Source organism: Nicotiana sylvestris, chromosome 6 (assembly GCF_000393655.2).
Source record: "Nicotiana sylvestris chromosome 6, ASM39365v2, whole genome shotgun sequence".
NCBI classification, from domain to species: domain Eukaryota; kingdom Viridiplantae; phylum Streptophyta; class Magnoliopsida; order Solanales; family Solanaceae; genus Nicotiana; species Nicotiana sylvestris.
Genome location: NC_091062.1, coordinates 17,719,138 through 17,741,992, shown reverse-complemented (window position 1 = coordinate 17,741,992; position 22,855 = coordinate 17,719,138). Strand labels below are relative to the sequence as shown.

The 22,855-nt window shown below is 39.5% G+C and overlaps 1 long non-coding RNA gene across 1 annotated transcript; it reads right to left on the bottom strand.

Moving 5' to 3' along the window:
- Positions 1-6,516: 6,516 nt before the first annotated feature.
- Positions 6,517-10,879, bottom strand: LOC104218168 (uncharacterized). Its single transcript, XR_708920.2, has 3 exons — positions 10,847-10,879; positions 7,674-7,737; positions 6,517-6,718 (listed from the first exon to the last, which is right to left on the bottom strand). It is a non-coding gene; the product is annotated as an uncharacterized lncRNA (long non-coding RNA).
- Positions 10,880-22,855: the final 11,976 nt, after the last annotated feature.

Sequence of the window (22,855 nt, the reverse complement as noted above, 5' to 3'; positions counted from 1 at the left end):
GGTATCCCAGGAGATCCACTGGATATTTATATTTGGGTCTACATGACGGTATCCTGGGAGATCCCCGGTTACTTTCTTTTTGTTGAGCCGTATTTTCCCTTTGTGTTTACTTTGCTTTTGTAGTAGCTATTGTTGTCTTTTCATTCGTGTTGAATTTACTGTTGTACTTATTATATTGCTATGTTCCATACTGTCAAACTTTATATTTTTATTTAACCTCAGTAGGGCCCTGACCTTCCTCGTAACTACCCGACCGAGGTTAGACTTGGCACTTACTGAGTACTGTTGTGGTGTACTCATGCCCTCTCTGTGCATGTTTTTCATGTGCAGATCTAGGTACGTCGACTCAGTCCTATCACCCATGAGATAAGGCGACTGCTCTATAGACTTCGAGGTACATCTGCCCCGTCCGCAGATCGAGGAGTCCCTTTCTATTCTAGCTTTTGAACATTTGCCCATCTGTATTTCTTTTCCTTGTTAAATATTCTGGAATTAGACATTGTTAGATATCCAAAGGCTTGTGGTTCCATGAGTTTCCGGGTTTTGGGATAGTGTACTAGATTCTGAGAAGTTGTGTTGTATATGTCGAGCGGCATTTTAAATATTGTTTCCTTCGGTTATTTTTGGCTTTTGATTATTTCTTCCTCAAGTTTCGTTTATGTTCCGCATTTGTTAGGCTTACCTAGTCGTAGAGACTAGGTGTCGTCATGACAGTTCACGGAGGGCGAAGTGGGGTCGTGACACAAACCACGTCCGATTGCCCACAAATTTTGCACACAAGTCATAAATGACACCACAGACCTACTCAAACCCCCGGAACTCCAATCCGAGCCTCGTATCCACATAGTCCACTCTCGGTCAAACTTCCAAATATCCATATTTCGCCATTTCAAGACTAATTCCACTACGAACCTCCAAATCACAATTCAGACACGCTCTTAAGTCCAAAATCACTCAATGGAGCTAACGGAACCATCAAAACTCCATTTCAGAGTCGTTTACATATAAGTCAACATCCGGTCAACTATTTCAACTTAAGCTTTCAACCTTGAGACTAAGTATCTTAATTCATTCCGAAATCCCTCCGGACCCAAACCAACTAACCTGGCAAGTCACATAATAGCTATAAAGCATGAAATGAGTAGTAAATGGGGGAATGAGTCTGCAACTCTCGAAACGTCTTGACGGGTCGTACATCCTCCCCTCTTAGACAAACGTTCATCCTCGAAAGGGTCTATAAATGTACCTGGAGTCTCAAATAGGTGTGAATATCTACTCTGCATCTATCGTCACTCTCCCTAATAGCCGCCTCAACTATCTGACCTCTCCATTGCACTTTTACTGAAGTTATATCATTTGACGTCAACTTTCGAACATGCCGACCCAAAATGGCCACCGACTCCACATCATATGTTAGATCACCATCTAACTGAATCGTGCTAAAATCCAAAACATGAGACGGATCGCCGACATACTTTTGAAGCATATAAACATAAAATACTTGATGTACACTCAACAAACTAGGTGGCAAGGCAAGCTTGTAATCCACCTCCACAATCATCTGAAGTACCTCAAACGGCCCAATTTACCGTTGGCTCAACTTGCCTATCTTCTGGAATCTCATACCACCCTTCATGGGTGAATCTTTGAGTAGAACCTTCTCCCTAACCATGTAAGCAACATCATGAACCTTCCTGTCAGCGTAACACTTCTATCCAGATTGTGTTGTGCGAAGCCGATCCTGAATCAATTTAACCTTTTCCAAAGCATCGTGAACCAAGTTAGTACCCAATAGCCTAGCCTTACACGAGTCAAACCAACCCATAAGAGATCGACATTGTCTCCCATACAAATCCTCATACTGAGCCATTTGAATGCTCGACCAGTAGCTATTGTTGTAGGCAAACTCCGTGAGCGACAGAAACGAATCCCATGCACCCCTAAAATCAATGACACAAGCACGTAGCATATCCTCCAATATCTGAATAGTATACTCGGACTGTCCGGTCGTCTGAGGGTCAAATAATGTACTCAACTCAACCTGGATGTGCAACTCTCACTGCACGGCTCTCCAAAATCATGATGTAAACTGCATGCCCCGGTTTGAAATGATGGACACTGGCACACCTTGAAGGCGAACAATCTCGCGGATGTAAATCTCAGCTAACAACTATAAAGAATAAGTAGTCCCAACTGAAGTGATGTGTGCAGACTTGGTCAGCCGATCCACAATCACCCAAATAGAATCAAACTTCCTCGAAGTCCATGGGAGCCCAACTACAAAATCCATGGTGATCCGCTCCCATTTCTACTCTGAAACCTCAAGCCTCTGAAGCAATCCACTTGGTCTCTTGTGCTCATACTTTACCTGCTGACAGTTAAGGCACAGAGCTACAAACCCCATTATATTCTTCTCCACAAATAGTGCTGCCTCAAGTCCTAGTACATCTTTGCAACACCCAGATGAATAGAATGTAGTGAATTGTGGGCCTCCTCAAGAATCAACTCGTGTAGCCCATCTACATTAGGCACACATATCCAGCCCTGCATCATCAATAACCCATCATCCCCAATAGTAACATCTATAGCATCACCGTGTTGAACCTTGTCCTTAAGGACAAGCAAATGAAGATCATCATACTGGTGCTCTCTGATGCGATCATATAAGGAAGACTGAGAAACCACACAAGCCAGAACCAGACTGGGTTACGAAACATCTAATCGCACAAACTAGTTGGACAAGTCCTGAACATTAACTACAAACGATCTCTCACTAACAGGAATGAATGCAAGGCTACCCATACTCATTGACTTTCTACTCAAGGCATCGACCACCATATTGGTCTTCCCGGGATGATATAGAATAGTAATATCATAGTCCTTTAGCAGCTCCAACTATCTTTATTGTCTCAAATTTAGATCCTTTTGTTTGAACAAGTGCTGGAGACTCTGATGATCTGTAAATACCTCGCAAGACACACCATAGAGATAGTGCCTCCAAATCATCAATGCATGAACGATGGCAGCCAACTCCAAATCATGAACATGGTATTTCTTCTCATGAGGCTTCAATGGGCATGAAGCATAAGCAATCACTCTACCCTCCTATACTAAGACACACCTAATACCGATCAGAAAAGCATCACAATACACTGTATAGAAGTCTGAAGCCGAAGGCAAAACTAGAACAAGAGTTATGGTCAAAGGAGTCTTGAGCTTCTAAAAGCTCTCCCCACACTCATTCGACCACCTGATAGGAGCACTCTTTTTGGGTCAATTAGGTCAAAGGCTATGCAATAGACGAGAAACCCTCCACGAATTGACGATAATAACCGGCCAAACTGAGAAAGCTCTGAATCTTCGTAGTTGAGGACGGTCTGGGCCAACTCTGAACTGCCTCTATCTTCTTCGGATCTACCTGAATTCCCTCACTGGATACCACGTGCCCCAACAATGCCACTGAATTAAGACAAAACTCACATTTGGAGAAATTGGCATAAAGCTACTCATCCCTTAACCATTGCAGCACAATCCTCAAATGATGGGCATTCTCCTCCTGGCTACGAGAGTACACCAGGATACCATCAATGAATACTATGACAAACGAATCGAGATAAGTCTGAAATACATTGTTCATCAGATGCATGAATGTTGTTGCAGTGATGGTCAGCCCAAAAGACATCAACAAGTAATTCATAATAATTGTAACGGGTCCTGAATGTTGTCTTTAGAATATCCGAGTCCTGAATCTTCAACTGGTGATACCCAGACCTCAAATCAATCTTGGAGAACACCCTCGCTCCTTGAAGCTGGTCAAATATTCTTGATTGTAACTTTGTTCAATTACCTATAGTTGATGCATATCCGCATAGTACCATCCTTCTTCTTCACAAACAAAAATGGTGCACCCCAAGGCGACACACTAGGACTAATAAACCCCTGATCAAGAAGTTCCTAAAGCTGCTCTTTCAATTCCTTCAACTCAGCTGGTTCCATACGGTATGGAGGAATAGAAATGGTTTGAGTGTCCGGCACCAAGTCAATACCAAAGTCAATATCCCTGTCGGGCAGCAGGCCCGACAGGTCTGTAGGAAATACATCTAGGAAATCGCACTACTAGAATAGAATCAATAGTAGGAGTATCAGCACCAACATCTCTTACAAAGGCCAAATAAGATAGACATCCCTTCCTAATCATCTGTTGGGACTTCAAATATGAAATCACTCTGATGGAAACATAGAGAACATCTCAGCTCGATCCTTGGCAACCCCGACATCACCAACGTCACGATCTTAGCATGACAATCCAGCATAGCATGGCATGGAGACAACCAATCCATACCTAAGATCACGTCAAAATCAACCATACTAAGCAACAAGAGATCAACTATAGTCTCCATTCCCCCAATAGTCACTACACATGACCGATATCCATGGTCTACAATAATAATGTCATCCACTAGCGTAGATACATGAACATATGAAACTAAGGACTCATGGGGCATATCCAGATAATGATCAATATATAAAGATACATACGAATAATTGGAACCAGGGTCAAATAATATAGAACCATCCTTGTGGCATACTGAGAATAACTCTTATCACTGCATCTGAAGCAAAAACATGTGGCATGGTAGGAATAGCATAGAATCGGTCCTGACCGCCACCTGATCGGACTCCCCCTCTAGGGAAACCTCTAGCTACCTGGGCCCCACCCCGAGTTGGATGAGTGGGTGGTGAAGTAACTAGTGTGGAAGTTGCAACCTGACTCCTCTGCTACACTAGACCTCCCGGACGACGAGGCCACTGCCTCCACATGTGCCCAAAATCCCCAGTCCTAAAGCAATTCCTCGGTGTTGGTGGTGGGGACTAAAGGGAGCCCCGAGCACTGGGATAACTACTAGAAGGACCTGGCATAGACGAACCCTGAACTGATGGAGCACAAAATGAACTCTAAGTTGGAAGGACACTTAGAGATGATCGACCCTGGTGAGCACTGTATGAACCATGGCTGGAAAATATACCATGGTGAATTGGATGAGCCGTCTGAGCGTGCCAATAAGGACGACCCCTACTGTGGTAGAACTGACCCCCAAAAGGAACATCGCTGAAACCACCAGATCTACGAGGCCTCTTGGCCTCTCTTTCCCCACGCTCCTGGCTACAAACCATCTCTATCTGTTGAGCAATATCAACCACCTCATTAAAAGTAGCACTAGATACCCTCTCCCGAGTCATAAGCAACTGCAACTAATATGTGAGGCCATCAATGAACCTCCTAATCCTCTCCCTATCACTAGGAACCAACCAAATTGCGTGACGAGCCAACTCTAAAAACCTCATCTCGTACTGAGTCATAGAGATGCCCTCTAGACGTGGCTGATCAAACTATTTGTGCAGATCCTCCCTATGATACTGCGTCACGAACTTCTCCAAGAAGAGAACGGAGAAATCCTGCTATGTAAGTGGTGTTGCACCGAGCAACCTACGCTTGTTATAAGCCTCCCACCATCTGAAGGTAGTCCCAGTAAAATGAAAAATAGTGAATGAGACCCCACTGGTCTCCGTAATACCTATTGTACAAAGAATCCGCTGGCACTTATCCAAGAAGCCCTGGGCATCCTCCGACTCAGCCCTGCTAAACGATGGAGGCTGAAGCCTCCCAAATCTTTCTAGTCTCCGATGCTCATCATTAGTCATAATGGGCACCACCTGAGCTTGAGCAGTTGTAACTGACTGGGCTGGTAGTACCCCCGGTGTCTGAAGTCCCTACATCACCTGCTCTGGAGTACAGGTGGCGGTATTCTAAGTACCCTCCCCGACCTAAGAAATGGATGTTGCGACCGGAACTAAGACCGCCTGAGCAAGGCTAGTGCACAATTAGAATCTAAGCCAAAGCCTCCTAAAGGCCTGGAATCACAATAGGCACAGTTGGTGCCTGGATGGCCCTACTGGCTCATCCATATCTGGAACCTTCTCCTAAGCTGGGGCAACTAGCAGATCTGTAGGTGTTGCACTAGCTATTGTACGAGCTACACCTCTGCCCCTACCACGTCCCCTACCGTGACCTCGGCCTCTCGCGGCCCTAGCCAGTGATACTGGTGGTTGTCCATCCTATACAGTAGCACGTATCCTTACCATCTGTGAGAGAATAGAATAACAGAAGTTTAGTTACCGGAATCAACAAATCCGCACTACAAGAATACAAGAATGTGAAGTTTCCTAAGGGTCCGGAAGCCTCTTGAAGATAAGTACTGACGTCTTTATACCAATTCGCAAGACTCTACTAAACCTGCTCATGACTTTTGAGACCTACGTAACCTAGGCTTTGATACTAACTTGTCATGATCCAAAACTTAGCTTGTCATGATGGAGCCTAATGTGGTACTAGGCAAGTCGACATTTTGAAATGATTACCACACTTTAAAATGAAAAGTAAAACAACACATGGTTAAATTCAACAAACTCTCAAAAACTGGATAGAAAGTCAAAACCAACACACAAATTCCCAACATCAAGGTGTCAGTGAGTACATGAACGTCTTTACATCACAAATCTGGGAGTACTATCTTTAATAGTCCGAAAATAAATACATAAAGTGGAAAGATAGGGAAGGAGAGACAAGGTCGGCAAAACACCGTTAGCTACCTTGAAATCTCCAAATGATCAACTGTGGAAAGGAATCAACACTCATCGTCTCCAAAAATACCTGGATCTGCACACGAAGTGCAGGATGTAGCGTGAGTATAACCAACTCAGTAAGTAACAAGACTAAATAAAGGACTGAAAGTAGTAATGAGCTTCACAGTTATAGTTCAATTACAGTAATTTCAACATAGGAAGATAGGCATGCTTTCAAGATTGATAATTTAGGTCAAAACAATTAATTCATGTCAAGTTCAAGTGAAACAGAATAAATATCTCTCAGAAATTACAAGACGGTGATATATGTCAGCTGAAGTGCAACAGTAATAAAGTCAAATGCATCCTCTTAGAACAACAGTCACTCAGTCCTCCCATTCACTCCAACCTCATAATCACTCATTCCTCACAGTCCTCTCAGTCGCTCAGCACTCAACACTCACACTCAGTAGGTGCCTGCGCTCACTAGGGGTGCATACAGACTCTGGAGGGGCTCCTTCAGCCCAAGTGTTGTAACAAGCCAAACATGGCATAAATAAATGAAACATGCTATAGCGTGCAACCCGACCCTATAAATATCCTCAGCATCAGGCCCTCAGCCTCACTCAGTCATCAATCTCTGTAGTCTCTCGGGCTCTCAGTAATCATAAAAATCAGCCCAAACAAAAATGATATAATGTATCAACAAAGAACAATAGATACTGAGATATGATATGCAAGTAAAACTAAAACTGAGTACAAAACAATAATTTAGCAGATAATTTAACATGTACGCGACCTTTGAGGGTTCTCACAGTCCCAACACATTGCTTTAAACATGATTTGCAGCTTAATTTCTATATCACATAGAGAATATACGGATAACAATAGATTGTTCAACCATACAGTTCCATGGAATGAACTAAGTCACAATTCCTACAGTGCACGCCTACACACCCGTCACTTATGTGTGTCACCTCAATACCAATCACAAGACACGTAGTACGAGGTTTCATACCCTCAAAACTAAATTTAGAATTGTTGCTTACCTCCGAGCGAATTTCTACTCCAACACAATTTTGCCTCGCAAATCAGCCTCCAAATGCCTCGAATCTAACCACAAATATTCGATATAATCAACACAGGCTAAAGGAATCAATTCTATAAGCAAAATACTAAGTTATTAATCAAAATCCAAAAGTCAACTCAAAAGATGGCCCTCTAGGCCCACGTATCGAAATCTAATAAAATACACAAAACCCAAAAGCCCATTCAACCACGAGTACAACCATACAAAATTTACCAAATTCCGATACCAAATCGTCGCTCAAATCTCCAAATCAAACTTTCCAAATTCCTAGCCTCTAACTCCCAATTTACACCTCAAAACCACACAATCAAGGTAGGAAAATCAATGGAGAACAAGATTATTGAACAAAAATGAGCACATGTGACTTACCTGAATAAATACCTCGAAAATCTTCTCAAAAATCGCCCAATCCCGAGCTTGAAATGTTGCAAATGAATCAAAATCCCGAACCCTCAAATTTAAATGTTTTGTCCAGCCTTTCCACTTCTGCGGACACTTACCCGAATCTGTGGCATTGTAGAAGCGACCGAACTTCCACTTCTGTCATTTCCTCCGCTCCTGGTGCCCATGAATCCGCTCATGCGGACTCACTTCTGCGAGCCACCAAGCCTCTTCTGTGGACCTAGCTACCAGCTCCATTTCCGCTTGTGCGCTCCTATCATTGCATCTGCGGCCACGCAGGTGCGGAAAATCCTTTGCACCTGCAACCCCAGTCTCCCCCACTCCTAGCCGCACCTGCGCTCCCCCAGCTCGCACTTGTGATCAATGCTCGGAAGGTACGATTACACCAGCAAACTCCAGCTTCAACAATCTCTCAAATTCAACTTTTAGTTTGTTAACCATTCGGAATCAACTCAAGGCCTCCGGGACCTCAACCAAATATACCAACATGTCCTAAAACACGATACGAGCTTAGTCGAGCCCTCAAATCACCTCAAACAACATCAAAAATATGAATCGCACCCTAATTCAAGTCTATTGAAACTAAGAAATTCCAACTTCTACAAGCGACGCTGAAACCTATCAAACCACGTCCGATTGATCCCAAATTTTGCACACGTCACAAATGATACCACGGACCTACTCCAACCCCTGGAACTCCAATCCGGGCCTGGTATTCATAAAGTCCACTCTTGATCAAACTTCTAAATTTCTACATTTCACTATTTCAAGCCTAATTCCACTGCTGACCTCCAAATCACAATCCGGACAGGCTCTTAAGTCCAAGATCTCCAACGCAGCTAACGAAACCATCAAAACTCCATTCGGGAATCGTTTACACGTAAATCAATATCCGGTCAACTATTTTAACTTAAACTTTCAACCTTGAGACTAAGTGTCTCAATTCATTACGAAATCTCTCCGGACCCGAACCGGCTAACCCGAAAAGTCATATAATAGATATAAAGTACGAACTGAGCAATAAATAGGAGAACATGGTTATAACTCTCGAAAAGATCGTCCGCGTCATTACAACAAGTATGGAAAAGTCAAAAAACCTCAACGAATAATGACCCCTTTACTATTTTCACTTAATACTAAATTTTTGTATAGCAGAAAGTTTATACCATGATGTGCGCATAATTCACACATCATACATTGTGCTCTCACCACTAGATCAAGTATGTAGGCTTTTTAGTGTCTTATTATTATATGAATTTTATGAAAGAAGTTTAAGAGTCTTTTAATATAATTTGATTTTAAGCCACCAGTATTGTTAAGACCACTGTCCAACGAAATATTATTCAACCAAATTCATTCGTATTTGATAACTGAATGGCACATTCACTGCCTTAAATGGTATTGTCATCGTTGTCTTATCTTAATTGAGACTCTACAAAATTTCATTGAGAATGACAAGAATGGATGGTTGCTCAAAGGGGAGGCTAGTAAAGCCTTGATTTAGGCATTTAAGATTTTGAGGCCCCAAAAGTTTTTAATAGTAAATTTTATGATTTTATTTTAGCTTAAACAATATTAAAGGGTAGAAAAAATGAGGGAAGCAAAAAGATTGTCTGCTCTTTAACATTAAAATATTTTAGAACTTTGGATCAAACTACTTACATCTTTATAATAGTAAATATAATTTTTTACAACAATATCAAGAAAAATATATCTTAAATAAATGCCTAACATCTTTTTTATTTAAATTATATCTTACTAATATAAATAATGATGTTACTATGTGAAATTAAAGGCTTTACATCATTTAAGAATATTATACTATAAACAACAAGCACGAAAAAATGACAACAATACTAGCTTGTTTGCATATGTGTATGAGTGCATACATATATGTATTCTAACATAAAAAAGTATAAGGCCTCTAATTAAAATGAATAAAAATCTTAAATAAGGAAACTTTTATGAAAAGTTTCATAAATGTAGCGCAGAAGGTATTTTACATAGAAGGAAACTAAACAATTATATTCCTCGCAAGAAATCTTTAAACCCTATAACTAAAATCACTTAGCCAAATTGTTGATTTCCTTAAAAGAAAATAAAGAGTTTCTGTTACGCTGGGAATCTTTTGATTTGAAATAAAAATCTCAAACCTACACAAAATATATTTTCAACTTATAAGAATACATCCTATTGTTGATAGAATAGTTATTTTTTAGATTATACATTATACTGATAAATAAAATAAAAAAACAACCCATAAATATTACAAGTATAACTAATGTTGTGATACCTTAAATACAAACATACAATATCTTCAGATTTGTTGTCTGTCTGCTAGCTCCATCAATCTTTTAGACTATTTTTTATTGATCAGTCCTTCATAATAATCTATCTTTCTTCTATTAGATATCTAATTCCAACCTCTGCCCAAAAAACTGTTCGGATCTATTTTTCCATTGTTTACAAATTCTGATGAAAAAAATAGAAACATAAGATTAAATTATTCACAAATTGATGTAAGATTCAATTAAATATACAACTTCTAGGGTTTTCTTACCTTAAAATTCAAAGAACTCACATAAGTATTACAGAAAATGATAAAATAATAGAAGACTTGTATGAAGTGATAAGAGATTTACGAGTGAGTCTTCTGTGAAATTTATATGAAATTATGGCACGATTCTACATCAAAATTATCGCATCCATAAAGAAGATTGATAGTAATACCTGCAAATCCATGTCAAAATTTTTGCAAACGTGAATTAGTGATTGATAAAGATAAGAAGAAGAAGAAATATTCGGAGTATATGAAGGCTCCATCAACGACGGAACTGTGGACTGAAAATACGGAGAGAGAGAGAGAGAAAGAGAGCGACTATGTCAAAAAGAATAAAAGTACTTTCCATGATTAGTGCATTTAGTTAACTCATTAAATATTGAACATATTTTTTGTAATATGCTAATAAGTAAAAAAAGGCTCTTTATGAAATAAACAAGAAATGATTCTATTTTCTAAGTAATAGTTAAAAAAGGATCAAGCTTGTAAAAAACTCTATTAATTAGGTCAAAGTTAACAATGGACATGATCATGCCAATAGGCTCCCTTGTGTTAACCCATATTTAACAACTTAATAAAGCAAGATAATGACGTACTCCTGTACATAAATTTTTTTAATGAGCAGGCACTTTAATTTAGATGCGATAATTAAATAACACCACAAAACTAAATTTGTTGAAATCAAAGGAAGATTCAGGATTTTGAAGTGTCGGATCTCATTGTCTTTCATGTTCACTAGCTAGAGATGAAGATTGAATTGTGAGTTAATTCACATTGGGTTAATTTGGTTAAGTTTACAAGATTTTTGGTTCATCAATAAATCATCTGTTGGAGTTACCTAATCCGGTGGATATTTGAGCATGAAGCATAGATCTAGTTAGACCATTTTTATAATAATTACACTATATTATACATTTATTCTTTACATAAATAATGGGTCCGGATACAATTAGAAAATATTATTTTACTCTTTTACCTCAAATATATATTAGGGGATCTAGAACATTTTTGTATAATTTTGGTTGAATAAAAGGAAAAATATATCATTTCTCTCTCTTGGTGCTCTTACTTTTCAAATGAAACCCTAGAAAATACTCCATTGATTCTGCTCGACTTGTAATATTTTGATGGCATCAGAGCGATGGTTTTGGTAGATTCAAAACCCAGTTGTGGAACAGTGTGACCCTCGTTGGTTAAATCAATGGTTGTGACTTTGTCGATTTATTCTATGCGCGGTATTATTGAGTTTTCGATGACGATTTTTTCTTTCACTTTCTAGCGTTCGTGTCTCCTTTCATTTTGGAAACATTCTCTTAGTTTCTTTTGTTACAAGGCTCACTTATTCGAGTAAAAAGGAAGGAAATCGGTAACCCTAGTTCGTTCCCCTTTTAACTTTAGCATTGCATGTTTTGGCTGATTTCTAAATTTTATCTCTCTTGAGTGATTGTTTTTAGTTTTTCTCTTGTCATAAAATTTTCATATTCAATTTACTATGGTGACTTCAACTGTACCTGTGAGCCATAGTTTTGCTAGAAGTTCATATAGTCATGACCCATCGAATCCTCTTTACATACACTCTTCTGACATTCCTAGAAACTGTCTAGTTAGTACTCCTTTTTTTGGTTTTGGTTATGGCGGGTGAAAGAGAAGTATAATGGTGTCTCACTCTTCCAAGAACAAAATTACTTTTATTGATAGCTCTTTTAGACCCTCTACTAATGATAACCCTACAAAACTACGCCAGTGGGATAGGTACAACAATATAGTAATTTCATAATTCACTAGCTTACACTCACCAATTATTGCCAAGAGTGTCTAATACTCAGAAACTGCTGAGAGTATTTGGAAACGGTCGGAGCGAAGGTATGAGGCTATAAATGGCGCTAAGGTTTATGAAATTAAAAAGATGGCCTCAATTCAACAAGGATCACTTTGACATTGCTTCATATTTCAACAAACCGAAGAAGCTTTGGGATGGTAGGGTCAATGTGTAAAAATCATGGTAATTCCCGTACTTCTGTCGCCAAGACATGTATTCAAAAAGATGAGGAGGAAAATAAGCTTCATTAATTTCTCATGGGGCTGAATGAAATTTATGTGGGGGTTAGAAGTAATTTGTTTATGATGCAACCTCCTCCGTCACTTGACAATGCATATAATATCCTTCTCCAAGACGAAATCAAAGACAAGTTCATTTAACTCTTCACTGGACTCCAGAATCATCTACTTTTCCTGCCAATATGAACAATAAGTCTTTTTTCTCCAAAGCAGTACAATCAGAAAATTGATTTTAGTTAATCTAGCGGAAATGTGTTCTGTAAATATTGTAAAAAATACGGACACATGATTGAAAAATGCTACAAACTTCATGGATTACCACAGAATTTCAAATTTAAATAAGGAAAGAAAGTGTCACGACCCGAAATTCAACTAGTCGTGATGGAACCTAACTCAACCCGCTAGATGAGCCAATTAACAACAATCCAATCCCAATAAAATTTAATAAGACAATTATATAAAAGAAAATATCTTAATCTTATACATTTCTCAAGGACTGGTAGTATAAATCATGAGCTTCTAAGATTAGAATTTATAAAGCTGGTATGAAATAAATACATCATCTGTTCGAAATATACATAAACAAATTTTTATAAATCTAACGCTACCATGAACAAGAGGCAGCTACAATCGAAACACATGTACTTCTTCAATTCCAACTCCCCTCAATTATAGCAACATCTGCACACAAGGTGCAGAAGTGTAGTATCAGTACAACCGACCCCCTGTACTCATTAACAAACCTAACCTTAGGTTGAAAGTTGTGACGAGTTGGAACATAGTTCGGAGTCCAGCACCAATAGCCAACAATAGTTGATAACAACATAATGAAAGCAATAAAAGAAGTACTCAGAGATAAAATGCTCGGCTCGTTCACAATTCCAGAAAATAGGTCTGTTTTTCAAGTAAATTAGTGAAAATCTAAATCTTTAATTGAAATTGCCAAAAATATGAGTAAGTTTGAAAATTGTAATTTTTCCCAAAAAGCTTTCAATCGGTAAATATTTCATTTTCAAGTGGCATGAGGAAAATACATCTCTATGCCTATATGTCAACATGTGTGAGAAGTCACGAATGACGTGATACTATACAGTATGAGAAAAATGCACCTCTATGCCTGTATGTCATGTATGCATGCAAATGTAATGTATCTTATAGATGAACTCATGTACTCACAATCTAAGAGTACCCAATTTCACTGTCTCACACTTTCCACTTATCATGCTCAATCACTCAACATGCTCAGTCACTCAGTACTGCATATGGCCAATCCAGCCAGGGAAGATCCATCCTGAATATATATATAGCAACTGCCAGTTAGTCACTCAATACTGTATAAGGCCAATCCAGCTTGGGGAAGATCCATCCCAAAATATAAATCAACCGCGTTCATTGGTGGTGTGTATAGACTCCGGTGGGGCTCCTTTAGCCCAAGCGTTATATCAAGCCAATCATTGCATAAATCACTTATACTCGTTGCGGCATGCAACCCGATCCATATATATATAGTCATAAAGCTCGTTCCGGAGTGCAACCCAATCCACATATATACATACATCACTCATAGCTCAGGCCCTCAGCCTCACTTAGTCATCAATCTATCCAATATCTTAGGCTCACAATGCCATGAAACTAGCCCAAAATGATGATATTATGCGTCAATAAATAGCAACAGAAACTAAAATATGATATGAAATGAATGAACATGACTGACTATGAAATTTCAATTTCAACAAATAATTCAACAGCAATATGACCTCTGTGCATCCCAACATAATAAGCATGTAGCCTAGACATTTTTCTAACATGGATCATAGCTCAATAGCTCTAGTACGTAGAGATTTTATGGTTACAGATAAGATCCGGTAACTACACAGTACCACAGAAATAACGAAGTCACGATTCACACGGTATATGCTCACACGCCCGTCACCTAGCATGTGTGTCACCTCAACACCAAAACACATAACACATAATTCGGGATTTCATACACTCAGCACCAAGTTTAGAAGTGTTATTTACCTGGAACAAGCCAAATCCAATACGCAGTAAGCCAAATGATGCTCCAAAAATGCCATCTTGTGCGTACCGACCTCCGAACGGCTTGAAACTAGTCAAAAGCAACTCAAATATATCAAATAATGCCAAAGGAAACAAATACAATCGATAAAGGTCGAATCTTTAATCAAAATTCCAAAATAGAATAAAAAGTCAAATCGGGGCCCGCGCCTCGGAACCTAACAAAACTCATAAAATCCGACAATTCATTTAATTACAAGTCCAACCATACTAGTTTCACTCAAATCCTATTCCGAATTGATATTCAAAACTCAACAATTCATTTTATGAAATCTTAGACAAAACCCCCAAATTTAACTTTGAAATCACAAATACCAAAAATGAAGATGGATTCATAAAATATAACCAAAATTGAGTATAGAACACTTACCCCAATCCATATGATAAAAATCACCTCCAAATATTATCCAAATCCGAGCTCTCCAACTCAAAATATGACCAAATGAACAAAACTTTGATATTAAGTATTTTTGCCCAGTTGTTCTGCCTCGTTTTGTGCGCCAAACATCCCAAGATTTGCTTTTGATGCCTCCAATAGATTTCTTGCGAATTTTCAGTCAAGTTAGGCTTTTGAATCACTCTATTTGACCTTATAATAAAGGTGATATGTTGGTTTTATTATTTCAATATAGTGCATATTTTTAAATACGAAATCAGTGGCGATTTCGCAACCCAATTCTTAGTAAAATGACCATAAAATCCTCATACGATATCCAAATTCGATGATTCTTTTTGCTATGGATCCATAATTATGATACGAATCTAATGCTTCTATCATAACAGATTAGAGCTCATTTGTTTAATGTGGTACTATTTATGCTTAAAGAAACAACGTTGAAACATAAGAAAAACGAGCGCAACACAATCCATATCTATCCAAAACTCACCCGAGCCCCTTGGGACCCCGTACGAACATACCAACAAGTCCTATAATAAAACACGAACCTACTCAAGGCCTCAAATCACGCATAGCAAAATCGAAATGATGAAACCCACCTCAAATCAAACTTAATGAACTTTCAAACTATGACGACCCGGCCAGTCGTCTCATGAGTTACCGCTCTGTTTTCCCCATTTCTGCTTCTTTATTCTTTGTTTATCCGTGTTATGTGATATCGGGTTGGTCGGATCGAATCCGGAAGGAATTTGGTAAGGTTTGAGACACTCAGTCTCTTTTGAGGGAGCTTAAGTTGGAAAAGTCAATCGGATGTTGACTTATGTGTTAGAGGGATCGGACGTGAGTTCTGATAGTTTGGTTAGCTTCGGGAGGTGATTTGTGACTTAGGAGCGTGATCGGAATGAATTTTGGAGGTTCGTAGTAGATTTAGGATTGAATTGGCGAAGTTGATATTTTAGCGATTTTCGGTTGATAGGAGAGATTTTGATATAGGGGTCGGAATGGAATTCCAAGAGTTACAGTAGTTCCGTTGTGTCATTTGGGATGTGTGTGCAAAATTTCAGGTTATTCGGACGTGGTTTGGTCTGGTTTTTGATCAAAAGCGGAATTTGGAAGATTTTAGAAACTTAGGCTTGAATCCTATGTGTTTTGGTTGTTTTGGTGTTGTTTGAAGTGTTTTGATGATTGGAACAAGTCTGAATAAGGTATAGGGTTATATTTGTACTTTTGGTTGAGGTCCAAGGGGCCTCGATGTGATTTCGGATGGTTGACGGAGGAGTTGAGATGTTATTGCAGCTGCTGAAGTTTTGCTGCTTCTGCTGTTTTCGCACCTGCGGTTTGGGGACCGCAGGTGCGGCGCCGCATATGAATTGGAATGATAGCAAAAACGTAATAGGAGGATTTGTCAGGTACGCATAAGCGGTCAGGATGGCTGCATCTGCGGAGTCGCAGATGCGAAAGGTGTATCGCAGATGCGACTTTTGGGCTCTTAAGCCGCAGAAACGGAGAATTTACAACAAATGTGGTACCACAGAAGTGGCGATGGGGCCATAGATGCGGAACAACTGGGCAAAAGAATTAAAAAGAGTCCTTCGTGAATTTTGGGTTATTTCACCATTTTTGGACTTCGGCTTGGAGCTTTTTGGGCGATTTGAAAGAGGGATTTCAAGAGAACTTCGTTGAGGTAAGGATTTTGGACCTAAAACACATTTTCATGGTAGTATTTCATGGATTAAGGCTGTAATTAATGGAATTAAAGGGCTAAAATTGAAGAACTTGGGCTTGAAATTAGAGACCAAACATTTGGGATTTGGAGGGTCATTTGTGGATGGAGTTTGATGTTCTTGGTATGTATGAACACGTGGGAAGATAAGGAAAAAATTTTTGAATTTCGATATGTGGGCCCGGGAGTCGGGTTTTGGTAATTTTGGGATTTGTGCCCTTTATTGATTTTTTTCGCTTGGGCTTCGTTCCCTTAGAATATTTTGACGTGATCGTTCTGGTTTTAGATAGATTTGACATGCGTGGAGGCCAATTCGAGGGGCAAAGGCATCGCGAGCTAGAGATTTAGGTGGTTTGAGGTGAGTAATGATTGTAAATGATGTTCTAAGGGTTTGAAACTCCGGATTGCACATTGTAGTGTTATGTTGAGGTGAGACACACACTTGATGATGAGCATGGGGTCGTGTACTAGTGGGGATTGTGATTTGGTTTGTCTCGATTGATGATTTTACCGCGTATTTGACTGAAAACTATTTGCTATCATCATTATTTGGGCTGAATGCCATATTTGGGCTTCGTGCCAACTATTTGAACCCTTCGGGGATTTTCATTGCTATTTCTTCATTGTTTTGACTTTATACTTGAACTCAGTCATGTTATTTTCCATTGTTTTCATACTCAGCCATTACTCAGTTTTAAGACTTAAATGATATTTTAAATGATGTTTGGGATGAGAAACACTGTTTTACTATTGCCCGAGGGGCTTGTAAGTATTTTTGAGTGAGTAAGGCCGAGGGCCTAAGTTGTGAAGAAACACCGATACTGATCTGAGGCCGAGGGTCTAAGATATATATATATATGCCATGAGGTGGTTTGATTGATATGAGGCCGAGGGCCTAGTTTTGATGCCACGAGATGGCTTGTTATTGCGGTTGGGCCGTAAGGGGCCCCTCCAAGAGTCTGCACACCCCTAGTGAGCGCGGGTACCCATTGTGATGTGAGATTGAGCCCGAGGGGCTGTTATTGTTCTGAGATGTTGCCCGAGGGGTGGATGTGGTGATACTGTGCCCGAGGGGCGAACTTCTATTGGTTTACTTTACCTTAATTACCTGTCAATTATTTGTTTACTTGTTGAAAGAGGATTTTACTTGACTTTTCACTGTTTTACTACTTTTAAATGGTTTTACTACTTCATTATAGAATGCCTTGTGCCTTACGTGTTTTCTTACTTACAGTCGCTATATACATTTGTTACTCACTGAGTTGGAGTACTCACTTTACTCCTTGCACCCATGTGTGTAGATTCAGGCGTAGCTGGTTCCGCTCCCGAGTGTTGATTCCTCCAGCTTCAGGCGGGCTTTCAGAGATTACGAGGTAGTTGTTGACGTCCGCAGCCCCGTGTCTCTACTCCTTTATCGCTTCTATTTCCCTCAGACAGTTATACTAGTTATGGATTTAGCAGAATTGTATTATGACTTATAGATACTCATGACTAGTGACACCCCGGTTAGGGCTGTGTATGGGTGGTCTCCCGCGTATTTATGTTATCATTGTTATTTCGGATTTATTTTACCATGATTAGATCGTTTCTTAAATGTTTAACTGTTAATAATTGGAAAATGGGAAGTGTCGGCTGGCCTTGTCTTCACGAGAGGCGCCATCACGACCGGGTCCGGGGTTGGGTCGTGACACGAACTTTTGATTTCCAAAAACTCGCACTGAAACATATCAAATCAACTCGGGATGAACTTAAATTTTGCACAAGTCTCAATACATCATAGGAGCTACTCGTGCCCCCAAACTACCGAGCGAAGTGCAAATGCTCAAAACGACTGGTCGAGTTGTTACATTCTCCCCCACTTAAACATACATTCGTCTTCGAACGTGCCAAGAGTTGTTCCCAAAGCCATCAAACCGCCATGTATCCTTACCATGCATATACCCGGGGTGATCCCACGTCACCCTATTACATATAGGCCCGACAACACAATGTAACTAAAGATCATTACTTCAACCTTAGTCCGCAAAACCACAGAATCAAATTTCCAACATCCGAAATTTACTACAAGGCCCAAATTCCATATTTACATAGTGTATAAGTCTGAACAAGTTGTATCAAGCCATTACCACAACCCAAGATGTAATCACCCGACATGCCACATGACTCATTTACTCGTAGGAAAATTTTCGATCACAGTAGCTGCTCAAAATAACCCAATACTGGTAATAAACCTCATGTCAAACAAAACCTCGTTCAAAAGCCTTTGTGTACTGCAGACGATGAAAGAAATACGCAGAAACTCATAATCGATCATCAGATCAATAAGTCATGGAGCTCTCTCTCCTTCGATAAGAACTATAGCAATTTCTAAGCCAACTTCTGATATTATCCTTCCAAATATACCGCAATCAAATTCGATAGCACCCATCCTAAATCCGACGAGCTAATCTTATCAAATACCAGCTACTTTACTGACATGCCATACCAATACTACCCAAAGCCACAAACGGTGCAATCCATGCACCAATATGCAACAATGCAAATGTACTCAAACATGAAAAATGACTCAAACAAGAGAAATGTCCCGCAAGCTCAACAAGTACGACCACAATGCAATGCTAAAAACCCATCACACACCGTAGAACCATAACACACGAATCTAACACAAAGGATCATATCTCAATGTAACTCTACTGCAAAGCGTGACCCCATAAAATACTGGTCTATATGAAATACTTCAAGCCACCTTACTCAAAATCAATAACCATGCGCAATTCGAAATCAAGTACCCCAGGTGCATGACCATAACCGCGGAGAAGCAAATGACACAATTCCACACAAACCCGAAAGAACATAACCAATACGCAATCAATCATGCATCACCCAAATATCTATCTCGCTCAAATTTCGCTACAAGGCCCAAATAAAACTACACCATGTGTGCATATAACCAACGAATCACAACCCCTCGTAGAATAGAAGGGTAACTCATAGAACATATCAGAACACAAATAAGCTCAACACTAACCGAATGGCACATCCCTCATAATGGTAGTATGGAGCCAACCAATCCAACTTGGTGTAGAATACACATCCTTAATAGGCCTACCAATGGCCCCCCAAATCAACTCTGGTCATCCACAAATAGATAATTAACCCTTTGAAGGTCCACAATGACCTAACCACAACACATATAATCATCTAGATAGCTTTGAACACATCTTTACAATCCATCACCACGAAACAATCTGCTTTTGAGAATTCCGGGTCTCCAAATCCATAGAGCACACAAATCATCATATCTGATCCCAACTCCACCGCCCGAATATCAAATACATCTCTCATTCACGATTATCCCATGAGGAATACTTCTCTAATTCTTTCGTGCCACATAGAAATATTTGAAAATCAGCAGTCGAGCAACCAGGCGAGTACCGCAATACCAATGAAGCATCCGAAGTCAAAACATAGTGCACCTTCTGAAATGCACACTCTTCTTAGGCAATACCAAATAATTATAGCATTCATTTAAACATCGGAAACTGTCCATGTTGTCTAAGAATTCAAGACCTTCTCTTCAAAATTGAACTGTGACTAACGCATGCAAATTTCAATCCTACACAACACACCATATCTATCATGTCGATCATAAGAAAAGCACCAGAATCTCATGATCAACTCTGAGTCACCAGCAGAATACATACCCGATCAGTCAGGAACCTTCTATTTGATCTCATCCAGGAAAAAATCACAACACGCAACATGCTTCTCACGCCAGTAGAAAATATCCATATCAAAAATCTTAGTAAAAACCAATGATAACTCTTCGGAACCCATTTGGACATAATCAAGCCATGATAATTGAATCTCTCTAGATCAACCAAGCCACGTGGGTCGCCAAACCCAAGAGTGTTGCCACAAAGCACCTCTAGAAGCCACCACATCACAAGCACCCAAAGAACCGATCACACCCATTATCGTGCTAATCCAACCTACTTCCAAACTATCTTATTTCTCCGATTTTCATTCGAATTACTCTCAAGTTGACACTTCATCTTGTCAAAACACCACAATCCTTAACCAAAACTCACCCCATGAGATCCTAGCATAAAACTACACTACCCTAAGGCCCTTAAGCCGCTAACTTCCCTCTTAAGCACCCCAAAGCACCACAACCGATACACCCACTCTGAAGAGATTTATGTGAACCTAAAAAAAATTCATTCACCTCCTTGATACTAAAGTGTATAATCCAGAATGATATAGAAATAACATGAGTCCCGATACCATCCAATGTAAATTGCAGGTTCTAACCATATACAAATCCAGAAAACTCTCAATTGCTACATATAAACCTTGAACCCACTAGAACTTTCTCAGGAATCATCCACTCTGCTCCAATCTCAATTGCACAGACCAAACGGGCCGAATGACCTATTCCCCATTAGCATAACAACACAATACACCTTTAAGTAACCGAGCAATTTCCTACTCCACGCGCACAACTTCCTTCATGAATAACAACTCAATCACCTCATGATTCCCATATGCACATGAAGTGTAACATATCCCTAATCCAGAAATTTCTTTACTCGAGTTATCCTCGATATCAACCTCTACAAGTCATATCTAATTCAAATGTATGCCTCAAACCGAAACCAGTACAACACATAACCACGCAACCAAATCGTCGATAGCAGACTCCCCCGCTTGGCTCAAAGCCATAGATCAAAACACTTGATAACTCACAATGCCCATACTTTATTACAGTTATAATACCGCAGTGAGATTCAACCAAATCCTTCATAATCTCATGTAACACAAAGCACATAATACTTCAAATCATCCAATGAGCTCGCATTCCTCCTCGTTACAGTCAGGTCGACTATTATAACCGATCCAACTCAAATGGCACAAATATAACCCACTGGTAGAAAAGAAAGCCTCCACACAACATCATAAGGATTACACATCCGTAGATTACCCCGTATGTGATAACCCACTTATTTAACCTCAAACTGACATCTCTATATATCCTTTCACAACCATAACTACTACGAATCACCTAATCTTCCTGAGTCTAAACTCATCAACAAGACATGAAAATCTAATTCATTCCACAATTAAACAACATGAAAGAACCCGCAACACACTCATAACTCGAGACTATATGTCACATCAAGACAAATATCAAGCACCTGATAGTCCTTTCTACATCTCAAGCAAGCTCTTCTCGTCACATTCAAACCATATGAACACATCTCGCAGTCACATCATACTCATCATGTAGCTATCGAGCCATGAATTCCACTCATAGGGACACTACCGGATATAAGTACAAAAGCACATGCTCACATAACCAAAATCTTCGTGCGCAAGCTACAGTCAAAACTCGGCATAATGTCCTCTAGACTAACCCTTCATCAGCATACAGAAATCACATCTCGCACCCCATCCATGGAATCACATACCGTTGATGCATAACTGATACCGAATGCTCACATGTGCATATGAATACGTAGAAGGAATTCAAAGAGTTACGCTTCAAGCTGAATGAATGTCACACGATAAAAACGAATGATGGGAAGTTTATCCTAAATGCTGTGTAGCTTCTCGAAGATAGGTATGGACATCATCAAACCAATCTGCAAGACTTTACTAAACACTTGCTCATGACTTGTAGAACCTATGAACCTAGATCTCTCATACCAACTTGTCACGACCCGAAATCCAACTAATCTTGATGGCACCTAAATCGACCCGCTAGGTAAGTCAATTAACAACTATCCAATTCCAATGAAATTTAATAAGACAATTAAGTAAAATAAATAAATGAATCTTATACATTTCCCAAGGATTGGTAGTACAAATCATGAGCTTATAAGACTGGAATTTACAAAATTGGTATGAAATAAATACATT